This window comes from Echeneis naucrates, chromosome 2, assembly GCF_900963305.1.
Source record: "Echeneis naucrates chromosome 2, fEcheNa1.1, whole genome shotgun sequence".
NCBI classification, from domain to species: Eukaryota; Metazoa; Chordata; class Actinopteri; order Carangiformes; family Echeneidae; genus Echeneis; species Echeneis naucrates.
The window spans coordinates 7,126,974-7,139,203 of NC_042512.1; the positions used below are offsets into that span (position 1 = coordinate 7,126,974).

At 42.1% G+C, this 12,230-nt stretch overlaps 10 non-coding genes across 10 annotated transcripts; 5 read left to right on the plus strand and 5 right to left on the minus strand.

The window, feature by feature from the left end:
• Positions 1-1,426: 1,426 nt before the first annotated feature.
• LOC115058555 (U2 spliceosomal RNA) lies at positions 1,427-1,617 on the minus strand. Its single transcript, XR_003842110.1, has one exon. It is a non-coding gene; the product is annotated as a U2 spliceosomal RNA (small nuclear RNA).
• A 4,792-nt stretch (positions 1,618-6,409) lies between these two features.
• Positions 6,410-6,483, minus strand: trnat-agu (transfer RNA threonine (anticodon AGU)). The gene has a single exon. It is a non-coding gene; the product is annotated as a tRNA-Thr (tRNA).
• A 1,132-nt stretch (positions 6,484-7,615) lies between these two features.
• Positions 7,616-7,687, plus strand: trnae-uuc (transfer RNA glutamic acid (anticodon UUC)). Its single transcript has one exon. It is a non-coding gene; the product is annotated as a tRNA-Glu (tRNA).
• Positions 7,688-8,401: 714 nt separating this feature from the next.
• On the minus strand, positions 8,402-8,473 carry trnac-gca (transfer RNA cysteine (anticodon GCA)). The gene has a single exon. It is a non-coding gene; the product is annotated as a tRNA-Cys (tRNA).
• Positions 8,474-8,774: 301 nt separating this feature from the next.
• trnae-uuc (transfer RNA glutamic acid (anticodon UUC)) lies at positions 8,775-8,846 on the plus strand. Its single transcript has one exon. It is a non-coding gene; the product is annotated as a tRNA-Glu (tRNA).
• Positions 8,847-9,560: 714 nt separating this feature from the next.
• Positions 9,561-9,632, minus strand: trnac-gca (transfer RNA cysteine (anticodon GCA)). The gene has a single exon. It is a non-coding gene; the product is annotated as a tRNA-Cys (tRNA).
• A 116-nt stretch (positions 9,633-9,748) lies between these two features.
• Positions 9,749-9,831, minus strand: trnal-cag (transfer RNA leucine (anticodon CAG)). Its single transcript has one exon. It is a non-coding gene; the product is annotated as a tRNA-Leu (tRNA).
• A 75-nt stretch (positions 9,832-9,906) lies between these two features.
• trnas-gcu (transfer RNA serine (anticodon GCU)) lies at positions 9,907-9,988 on the plus strand. Its single transcript has one exon. It is a non-coding gene; the product is annotated as a tRNA-Ser (tRNA).
• A 955-nt stretch (positions 9,989-10,943) lies between these two features.
• trnae-cuc (transfer RNA glutamic acid (anticodon CUC)) lies at positions 10,944-11,015 on the plus strand. The gene has a single exon. It is a non-coding gene; the product is annotated as a tRNA-Glu (tRNA).
• A 227-nt stretch (positions 11,016-11,242) lies between these two features.
• trnam-cau (transfer RNA methionine (anticodon CAU)) lies at positions 11,243-11,314 on the plus strand. The gene has a single exon. It is a non-coding gene; the product is annotated as a tRNA-Met (tRNA).
• The last annotated feature ends 916 nt before the right edge of the window (positions 11,315-12,230 follow it).

Sequence of the window (12,230 nt, forward strand, 5' to 3'; positions counted from 1 at the left end):
TGCAGATTATTGGACACATTATGTGAATGGCTCGCACCCAAAGGGAGAATCATACCCCTAGACCAACGAGCCCTTGACATGCATGTGAGAGGGAGCTGGATCGATGCCCACATTCGTCACAAATCCATGACTGTGGTGTTATTAGCACCACGCTCTAACTTGATGAAGATTTGATACAACCATTTTGTGGACTGAACTTCCATCAAAGGCTTGCAGAGAAACAACACGGTAAAGCAAAGCACAAAACTGTCCTGAGGATCTATCCCACATATCCACTCAGCTTGGAGTGATTTATCCTGTGTAGTCATCCTACCAAATTACTGACTGAACACAAATGTACATGTGATGACAAAAAAACAGCCATTGGGAAGAAGCTGCATTGCCTGAACAGGGACTTGAACCCTGGATCCTCAGATTAAAAGTCTGATGCTCTTCAGGAAGCTCTGACTTCATTCTCCAAGCTGCCCCCTCGTGGTCATTTGATACACTGCAGGTGGAAATCTCAGTACCTTTTAACCACCACAGCTGCTTTGACACTACAACCTGAATGCAGCAAGCAGAGTGGTGCAGTGGAAGCGTGCTGGGCCCATAACCCAGAGGTTGAGAGGTCAAAACCATCCTCTGCTGTTTATACACACTGGATGTCCCATCATGAGACATGAGTTTATCAGCAGCACTGATTAACAGGAAAACATGTAGAATGTTGTCTGTCATATGTATAATATTGATGGTTGTAACCTACGGCTACACCTAGAGCATCAGACTTTTAATCTGAGGGTCCAGGGTTCAAGTCCCTGTTCAGGCGACATCACGTATATTGTTGGAATAGAAAATCTTATTTTTTCTGTGTGTGCTCCTGAGAAAGAGGCTCAAATCCAAACCCAGGAGACAGAAGTTGAGTGAGTCAGTGAGGAAGAAGCTGCTCGTTCTCCTTCAACAGTTTGATCTGAGGAAAAGTCACTTCCTCTTTTCAGGAATCAACTTCTACCATCTGTCCACTAGATGGAGATAACTGAGCATCAACTGAGAACTGAGTTCTTCATCATCTGGAAACAGACAGCATTGTTTTCTTCAGCTGGAGCTCTTTGTTCAAATCTACATTGAGATTCAGAGCCAAATGTTTTTCCTTTCCTGGATTTACTTCATCATTTCAGTCACTCTGTGGATTCAGCTGACAAATGCAAAATACAACCAACATTTAAACGATGACGTGTTGAAACAAAACTTTATTGATTCAGTCTGGTCAGCAGAATATAACCTGATGAAATCAGCAACATTAAACTGATGTTTCTACATGAATGCATCACTGATTCTAAAACCATAAACTGAACATGAACACTCTGTACACTCAGCGTTACACACATGAAGACAACATCATGTGTTTAAGGTGATGTTGAGCTGAACAGGACTTGTATTGAACACACAGAGGGAGTGCACCGTTCCTGGAGATACTGCAATACCAGGTCGATGCGTGGAGTGGACGGAGCAAGCCCCTATTCCATCTCCCTGTTCCAAAAATCTATTTAATATATGGTCCCCGGGTAGGGGACGTATCAGATATTAAACTGATAAGAACAGATACTACACTTGATCTTAGCCAAAAGGCCGAGAAGCGATACCGCTCAGCTGTCGGAGGTAACGGAGTGTTTCTCCGCACCGACCCGCTCAGTGAGGGGTCAGAGTCGGCTTCAGTAACAACATCACTCCAAGAGAGAGACACAAACAGAAGACATGAAGAAACGAAGGAGGGATCAGAAAACAACCACAGACATGTTATTTTCACAAAGTTACGTTGTAGAGCAAAGAAAACGTCTCTTCTTGGTCACCTGAAAAACTTCATATCTATGTCAATTTACCAGCTGAATATTATTGTGAAAACATCAGTTTGTCCTCTCATGTGATTGGCCTCATGGTGTGTCCATCAAAATAACCCCCCTGTCTGCACGGATTCTCTGAAGATTCGGCTCTCCTCGACTGAACTCGGCTTTTTTCGACCGAAAGTGAGAATAATAAAATGAAAGAGTAACTTTGTCATCCACAGAATAAAACCACAAATCACTGAACACTCATATATTTAAAATAGCATTAAAAGTACTTTAACCCAATATTAGCTTAATGCTAACATACAATGGAAAACGTCATAGACCGGCTAACGAGATTATCCATTTTCAGTTTAAATTATTTTCATGTTATGCCATGTGATGATTTTAGGCATAATACAACAAATTGTCACATAATTTCTGATACCAATGAAAAATCTAAAAACAACATGTTTCTATAAAGATGAGAGTTAGTAGAGCAAAAATCAACCTTTTTTGTGCCTCTTATTTAAATTTTTTACAAAACCCTTTTTTCTGGTATACATGTCACTGACCCAAACACAAATGAATGAGGACAAAAAACAGCAAAGCAAAAGTAAAAAAAAAAGACCAAATATGTTACAGTTTACTTTTGGTCAACCAGCAAATATCCTGCAGTCAGCCGCTTCGGTCTTTCTCTTTATAGTCATCACAACCAAACGGTTTCTCTTCTGTATGGACCTCCATGTGTAATTTAAGACTTTTTTTTGGCTTAAATCTTTTCCCATAAACATCACAGCTGAAGGGTTTCACTTCTGTGTGGACCTTCATATGTTGTTTAACTGTATTCTTTAGCTTAAATTGTTTCCCACAAAAATCACAGCTGAAGGGTTTCTCTTCTGTGTGGACTACCATGTGTGATTTAAGCATTCCCTTTAGTTTAAATCTTTTCCCACAAACATCACAGCTGAAGTGTTTCTCTTCTGTATGGACCATCATGTGTATTTTTAGGATTCCCTTCAGTTTAAATTTTTTGCCACAAACATCACAGCTGAAGGGTCTCTCTTCTGCGTGGACCTTCATGTGTTTGTTCAGGATTTTCTTAAATTTAAATCTTTTCCCACAAACATCACAGCTGAAGGGTCTCTCTCCTGTGTGGACTACCATGTGTGATTTAAGAGAATCCTGTCGCTTAAATCTTTTGCCACAAAATGAGCAGCCAAACGGTCTCTCTTCTGAGTGAACTACCATGTGAAACGTAAGATGGGCCTTCTGCAAAAAATTTTTCCCACAAACATCACAGCAGAACAGTCTCTCCCCTGTGTGGACTACCTTGTGAATCTTCAGATACCATTTTTTTTTAAACGTTTTCCCACACTTATGGCAGCTGAATGGTTTTTCACTGCTGTCACATCTTCTAATATTTACATCACCTTCATCTATTTTCACATCTAACTGGGCCACTCTGGTTTCATGATAATCATCTTCACTGATTTCAGTATCAGAGGAGTCTGAGGCCTCTTCCTCTGGATCTGGATCTGGTTGAAGAGGACTCTGTGGATCACAGCTCCTGGGCGGTTCATTCATCTCTTCATCCTCACTCTTCACCTGAAACGGCCTCAAAGGGTTCCTGGTCTCCTCCAGTCCTGGTACCTGGTCCTCCTCCTGTTCCTGTTTAAGGACTGGACTCTCTGAATCCTCCGGATCCGGACTGGAGGTGAACTCAGGAGGAACCTCTTTTTTCACCATCAGCTGCTGAACATCTGGAGGAAACGATTCAATAATGAATCCTCTTTATTAGCTACAATATGAACACAGTTATTCCTCCAGCTGCTTCATTCTACATCTGCCAAATACAGTCCTCAGCCTTTCTCCCTCATAAAAACAACCGACCCGTTTTGTGGATCAGGACTCGGGGCTGCAGCAGCTCCAGCTGGCTCCTCTGCCGGTCGATCTCCTGCCTGAAGCCCGAAGCCTCCTCCTCATATCCGGCTACCATTCTGTCCACGGCCGCTAAGATCTCCCGGGAGGCGGCAGCGAGTCTGTCGGTGACAAAACCCCGCAGGACTTCTGCTGTGGACATTTTACCTTGTTCACCTTTCAGCTGAGGAACAAAAGACCATCAGTCCTGTTTGTGTGCTGCAAATATACGGATATTATCAGTATGAGACACTTTATCAAAACATTTCCTATATTATTCTTTTAAACATTGATTCAATGTGGTCATTAACCTGCAATTTGCCCTTTAAGGTAACATTTGTGACTTTCTAACTACTTTCTTAACCCTCCACCCTCCATATCATTGATAAAACTTGCTGACTTGTGATTGACTTCTGAAATCACCAACATTACCCCAACAAATAGCACTTACTGCTCTCAGAACACAAGTCTGTGCTTCAGTTGGGGAAACGTTGGTGACAAATGCACTAATTCAGCTGATCTGAAGAAATTTATTAATTTTTGTCCAAATTCCATCCAGGACAACCCCAAAGAGAAGCACTTGTACAACAGGAAGTCTTCCGTCTTTTTATTTGAAATGATCATTGTTGCATTCTAAGAAGAAGTTGTTGTTTTTGTCAGTCAGCACTGCTCCAACAAGTAGCACTTACTGAATTCAACAGTCAAGTCAGTGCTCAAGTTAAGGTAACATTTGTGACTTTCAAACTACTTTCTTAACCCCCAATTGATAAAATTATAAAACTTCTTGTCCTGGTGATTGAATAAAAGACAGAATTGCATTCCTCGTTTTTTTTTTTTTTTTGTCCAATTTCCAACCAGGACAACCCCAAAGAGAAGCACTTATGCACAAAGACTTCATGAGTGTCTCTGATTGGAGTGATCCGGGTTAGATCTGAAGAAAACATAGCTCCAAAAATTACTGTTGTTTTTGTCAATTCACACTGAAAGTGGAAAAAGAGACCAATTGAATTGATTAAGTCACATTAACTTTCATTTTTACCTCACTTAGGATCTTCTCCTCAAGAGTCTTTGCATTAACTTCCCAGTCGTGTCCAATGGACTCCCTTTCAGGCTTCTACCTGAATTTATCTTATACCTGAATGAAACCACTCCCACAGCTCCCTGCCTACTTTGTTCGGGCGGTTTCAATGGTCTTGGTAATGGTTTGTAATGAAGAACATATTTAGTCCATCAGGAACAGACAACGATCCTCTTAAATTCATGAGGACCATTAGCATATGGTGAGAGGACTGTTAACTGCAGTGATTAGGGATTAGGGTTGTGTTGTTGCAGCTGATCTGAAGAAATCTATTTAAAATTGCAAATCATCATCATTTTTACTGAATTTCTGAGCAGGACAACCCCAAAGAAAATCATTTATGTAGAAAGGAATAATTGTAGCTGTCTGAGTTAGAGCTTGCTGTTGTGTTTGTCAGTCAACAAATAGCTCTAATAAATAGAGCCAGTGCCGTTGATAAAGATCAACTAACAGTCCTGTTGTTCCATGGTGTAATGGTTAGCACTCTGGACTTTGAATCCAGTGATCCGGTGGAACCTCTGTCTTTTCACCTGCTGCAGCAGCTCAGAGCCTCTGTGGTTCAGTAAAGGTCCAAAGAGGATGTAGCTCAGTGGTAGAGGACATGCCATATTGTGAATGAAGCTCACAGGACAGTCATGGTCACATACTCTTCTCTCCTCCAAACCTTTGAGGTTTCTCATCATGTCATTCCTTCTGTGAAGGTGGTAGAGTGGCCGAGCAGTCCGACCTGCTGGATTAAGGCTCAAGTCTCTTCAGAGGCAAATAGTTTCAACTGCCAGCTTGTTATATCTGTAGTATCTAACATTATGAACAAGGCACTGCTGTGATTCAAACCCAGCAGACAGGTGCTTTGACCAGCTAAGCCACAGAACCACTCTGAAGAACATGTATATACAGAGGATCTGGTGATGGAAGTGTAATGTGTATACTGCAGCTGAGGTTGATGGTAAAGTGGTTTGTTTTAATGTAGGACTCTGCATCTACCTGAACCTGTTTGACTGCAGATGTGCATTTTCATTTGGACCCCAGGAAGAGTAGCTGCTGCCTCAGTGACAGCTAACGGGGATCCTAACAAGTGATAAACAATAGACAGACATTTCCAACCATCATCAAAATGTTTTCTTTCATCAAATGTTCCTAAACTTCTATTAAAGGCAGCATTACTGCAGCAGTCAGCACCGTCGTACAGTGTTGGGGAAGTTACTTTAAAATGGAATCAGTGACAGATTACTAATCACTGTAAAAGGGATGAAACAGAACTATTTCATTCCTTCAAAATGCTATAAGATAAATATATTCAACCACTTTTTGATTCATTTTATTCCATTCAGAAAGTAAAAATAATATATTTTATGACATCATTACACACAGTGACATATTTCAAGTGTTTATTTCTTTTAATATTGATCATTGTGACCTACAGCTGATGAAAACCCAAAAGTAGTTTATTTCAACAACATTTGACTTCACCCACAAGGAACTGCTGGGATTTAAACAGACAGACTGCTGTGTCCTTTTAATTGAATTGAACTTCTGCAGTTACATGAGGACCCAGTCAAGTGGTGGTATGCTGATGAAATTTTGAAGTTAATATGGCCTTATCTCAACAAAGAGGCACTGCTGGGATTTGAACCCAGGATCTCCTGTTTACTAGACAGGCGCTTTGACCAACTAAGCCACAGCACCACCGTGATGGATAAAGATGTACAGAGGATCTGAAAATATCGCAATATAAGTGGCTGACCATCATGACTGCTACCAAAGTTTGTCTCCCGTGAAAAGCAGTCAATCACCAATTTCCCTTCTCCTCAGCACAGCATGAGCCACAAAGTTACTGTTGCTTCACTTTACAAGATACTGCAAATAACACAATCAGCCAACCTCACACAGCTCCATATAATAACAACAACGAAAAATACAGGTTCTGAGGTTATTCTGAGATGGAGAAATACTGAGTATCTGGTTCCAGAACAGCGGACAGGAGTCGGTTCAATCAACATTTAGAATAATTCTAGCTGGAACTGCAGACTGGAACATCATAAAGTACTTCAAAAAGTACTTTGTATTTTAAACATAACAGCTGAAGAAGGGGACGTTTTACTTCTAAATCCCTCCTGATAGCCGGCAGGAGCTTCACTTGGACTTTGCTCACACTTCTGGAATATCCAGGCAGGGAAGGTTGTTGTCTTGTTATTTTTACAATACTTAACTACAATACTTAAGTCAGGAAACTGTGACAAGGCTTTTGAAATTCCTTCCACCTGCCTCCAACAAAATGTTCATGAAATATGCCAAACTTTAAAATTTAAAATGTGATGAAGTAACAGTAATGAAGTAACATAGTTTGTTCGCAGTTGTGAACCATGACACAACTGAACATCTTCTTTTCTCACCTATTTTGCTTCATCTGCTTTTTAGTGTCCAGGACACAGAGGAAGAGGACGTCTCCACATGCACACTTGTTCTTGATGTTTTCACTTACTGTTAAATTAAAAAAATAAAATTTTAATTCATCCAAGTGTAATTAGTTGTTATGTGATATATATTATATATATTATATATATATATATACATAAAATAACTTTGTCCCCAAACACACCTGACAGCAGTAGAGGTGAAAGAAAAGCAGTTTCTGTCAGAAGTGGGATTTGAATCCACACATCAAGGGGAGGTTTTTCACTCAGACAGCTGTTTGCCACTGTTGGTCGAGGGCGTTCCTCCTTCCTGTTTCTCCACCATTCTGGGGCTGAGGGGCTCACAGTGGGCGGAGGCTGCATCCATCAGAGAATGTCTCTCCTATCTCTGATAAGAACGCATGTCCCATATGGTCTAGCGGTCAGGATTCCTGGTTTTCACCCAGGCGGCCCGGGTTCAACTCCCGGTATGGGAATTCTCTTGGATTACACGACACAAACTGGTGGAGGTGAAAAGGCTCCAGTGACGTAGAGCTCCTGGCACATCAGTAGACCTCCTTTTTGTGAGCTCCCCTGTCCTGGTGTAGAGGGCAACACCTGGCAGGTCCTGTAGGCACTCTGGACCCTCCAGATGTGCTCCATCCTCCCACTGCCCAGCAGGGTAACTCCAAAGGAGTCATTGCTACTGTTTCATCTGAAAATTCTGTCATTCCGTGAATCAAAATGGCCGCATGGTATTGCATGGTACGTCGCACAATACTGTAATTAATATTTAACCCTGACTAGTCTGCAGCTCAGCTGCCTCATACACAGCTAACTGCAACTGTGTAGCTGACACTGTGCTATCAAAGCTAGCATCAACTCTTCTGTTTCCTCATCAGAGACTGGCAGAATGAATGTGATGCAGATTTTTACAGAACATCCAACCTTCCAACCACCATAATTAATTGAATTTTTGGTAGGATGACTAGGATGACTATGCTGACTGGATAATTGAGAGATCAGTGTTAGACAAGATAAGTACTTCCTGTGCTTCATTAGCAGAGAGACAACAGGGTAAAGCAAAGCACAACACTGTCCTGAGGATCTATCCCACATCGAAGTGATGGTGGCCATTGGTGCAATCCTGAAATGAGAAACATCACAGTGAAAAAGTTTGTGTTTGCATGTGAAAACACTTAGCGTTTGGCAGGGGGCACCCAGATTTGAACTGGGGACCGCTTGATCTGCAGTGAAACACTCTACCACTGAGCTACACCCCCCATTAACACACACAGCAATTTTGGTCTTTTAAAAGTTTGGGCGGTCAAAAGTAGGCCAAAACAACTTTGTCCACAAACACACCTTGCTGCAGTAGAGGTGAAAGAAAAGCACTTTCTGTCAGAAGTGGGATTTGAATCCACACATCAAGGGGAGGTTTTTCACTCAGACAGCTGTTTGCCACTGTTGGTCGAGGGCGTTCCTCCTTCCTGTTTCTCCACCATTCTGGGGCTGAGGGGCTCACAGTGGGCGGAGGCTGCATCCATCAGAGAATGTCTCTCCTATCTCTGATAAGAACGCATGTCCCATATGGTCTAGCGGTCAGGATTCCTGGTTTTCACCCAGGCGGCCCGGGTTCAACTCCCGGTATGGGAATTCTCTTGGATTACACGACACAAACTGGTGGAGGTGAAAAGGCTCCAGTGACGTAGAGCTCCTGGCACATCAGTAGACCTCCTTTTTGTGAGCTCCCCTGTCCTGGTGTAGAGGGCAACACCTGGCAGGTCCTGTAGGCACTCTGGACCCTCCAGATGTGCTCCATCCTCCCACTGCCCAGCAGGGTAACTCCAAAGGAGTCATTGCTACTGTTTCATCTGAAAATTCTGTCATTCCGTGAATCAAAATGGCCGCATGGTATTGCATGGTACGTCGCACAATACTGTAATTAATATTTAACCCTGACTAGTCTGCAGCTCAGCTGCCTCATACACAGCTAACTGCAACTGTGTAGCTGACACTGTGCTATCAAAGCTAGCATCAACTCTTCTGTTTCCTCATCAGAGACTGGCAGAATGAATGTGATGCAGATTTTTACAGAACATCCAACCTTCCAACCACCATAATTAATTGAATTTTTGGTAGGATGACTAGGATGACTATGCTGACTGGATAATTGAGAGATCAGTGTTAGACAAGATAAGTACTTCCTGTGCTTCATTAGCAGAGAGACAACAGGGTAAAGCAAAGCACAACACTGTCCTGAGGATCTATCCCACATCGAAGTGATGGTGGCCATTGGTGCAATCCTGAAATGAGAAACATCACAGTGAAAAAGTTTGTGTTTGCATGTGAAAACACTTAGCGTTTGGCAGGGGGCACCCAGATTTGAACTGGGGACCGCTTGATCTGCAGTGAAACACTCTACCACTGAGCTACACCCCCCATTAACACACACAGCAATTTTGGTCTTTTAAAAGTTTGGGCGGTCAAAAGTAGGCCAAAACAACTTTGTCCACAAACACACCTTGCTGCAGTAGAGGTGAAAGAAAAGCACTTTCTGTCAGAAGTGGGATTTGAACCCACGCCTCCAGGGGAGACTGCGACCTGAACGCAGCGCCTTAGACCGCTCGGCCATCCTGACAACGAAAGCCAGCTAATGAGCCTGCTATTCCAGCTAGAATTATCCTAAATATCTGCCTTCGAGGTCATCAAACATGACGAGGTGGCCGAGTGGTTAAGGCGATGGACTGCTAATCCATTGTGCTCTGCACGCGTGGGTTCGAATCCCATCCTCGTCGGTGGTTGCTTTAGTCTGTCTAAGTTGCAGCCTGCTATTCCACTTAAAATTATCTATCCAGTCAGAATTATCCTCAAGGTCAGCTGGTGAGAGCGATCAAATCCATGACCACAGGGATTTGATCATACTGTGATAAATGACATTCTCCATGTTTTCCTGAACCCAAATCTGTAAACATTAGTCAAAGGAGACAGGAGACCTTTTATAGAGGTTGTGCATGTGTGCAACTCAACGTGAACATGAACCAACTAAGATCAGCTGTTCTGGAACTGGATACTCAGATTTTCAAAGAGAAATTGGCAGCACTGATGCTGAGCTGCTTAAAGTGTCTGTCTTATAAACAGGACATCCTGCATCCAAACCCAGCAGTGCTTCACTCTCAGTGGAGTTCCTGCTCATCACCTCAACTAAGCAGAAAGTCATCTCTGCAGTTGTTCTCTGAAACGTCTGTATCTGTATCGTAGAAGAAGTAAACATTTTACATTTTCTTGCAAAAGAAAAAAAAACACAGAAGCACACATTCACCATATAAGAAGTGGAGACAGTTTGGCTCCATCAATGACATGATCATGATCAGCTGACACTAGCTGTGGTTCCATGGTGTAATGGTTAGCACTCTGGACTTTGAATCCAGTGATCAGATGTCCAGTGATCAGAAAGAACAAGAGCAGTCACACCATACAAGCATTTGAAAATAAAGCTAATTTAGATTATTTTATTTGTATCTTTACCTCAACAAAGCGCAACACAGCGTGCCAGCATTCAACTTCCCAGCAGTGCCTCTTTATTGAAGTTTAAGGTTGTTGAGATAACCTCATGTAACTTCTTCTGCAGGAGTTTAGTCAGTAATTTGGTTGAGTAGTAAGCAGGATAATATGGAGCAGTTATTTCAGTAATTTCCAACACCGTGGAGATGATGTTTAGAACTATACGAGGCCGCATCGAGGTAGTATCTTTCCCTGATGGTCTAGTGGCTAGGATTTGGCGCTCTCACTGCCGCGGCCCGGGTTCAATTCCCGGTCAGGGAAAGTGATTTTTACTGAAAAATACAGGTGATTGAAAAATTGAATTATTTTGAACTCTCTCGAGATAGCTTTGAAACCTGTTGATGTTGTTAAAGCAGCCTTTTCTGTAATTACTGAAGTGTGCTTCGACAAACACAAAATCTTTCCCAGATGATCACATCCACTTTGACAGAAAGTGGATGTGGCGGTTAAAAATTACACTAATCTCCAGAGAAAATCTGAGCACCCTGAGCAGAGTGGCGCAGCGGAAGCGTGCTGGGCCCATAACCCAGAGGTCGATGGATCGAAACCATCCTCTGCTATTTATGCATACTGCTACATGTACATACTGGATGTCCCACTTTTTCAGCAGCACTGATTAACAGGAAGACATGGAGAATTTTGTCTGTCATATCTATAATATTGATCGTTGTAACCTACAGCTAATGAAAACCCCAAAGTAGTTTGTTTCTACAACATCTGACCTGAGCAACAAGGCTCTTTGATCAACTAAACCACAGCACCACTCTGATGTACAGGGATGTATTTTGGATCTGAAAATACCCCCAACATACGTGGCTGACCATCATGACTCTTACCAAAGTTTCTTTAGCATAAAATAAATTAATTACATTAATGTCCTGAATGTGCTGTGTGTAAATAATGAGGTTCATCAAAACAAAGTCAGAACCAGAAAGATGAAAGATGAAAGAAAATATATTCTTTCATGAAATGTTCCTAAACTTCTATTAAAGGCAGCATTATTGCAGCAGGCAGCACTCTATGGTGGAGGTCATGAGAAAAAGTGGGAGGAGTCTTTGATCTCTGTGATGTCATTAGAACCTTTGTGACATCACAGAATCAGCATCCCCTTTGATGGTTACTGATGGAACAGGAAAAGGTCAGATCCTGATATAATCTTGTGAATCCACAAGTATGCCTTTCTTTGTTTGTGTACCAACAGCCTGAGCTCTGGAACATTTAATTAAAGAATACATTTTGATGATGGTTGGAAATGTCTGTTTTTTGTTTATCACTTGTTAGGATCCCTGTTAGCTGTCACTGAGGCAGCAGCTACTCTTCCTGGGGTCCAAATGAAAATACACATCTGGAGTCAAACAGGTTCAGGTAGATGCAGAGTCCTACATTAAAACAAACCACTTTACCATCAACCTCAACTGCAGTATACACATTACACTTCCATCACCAGATCCTCTGTATATACATGTACTTCAGAGT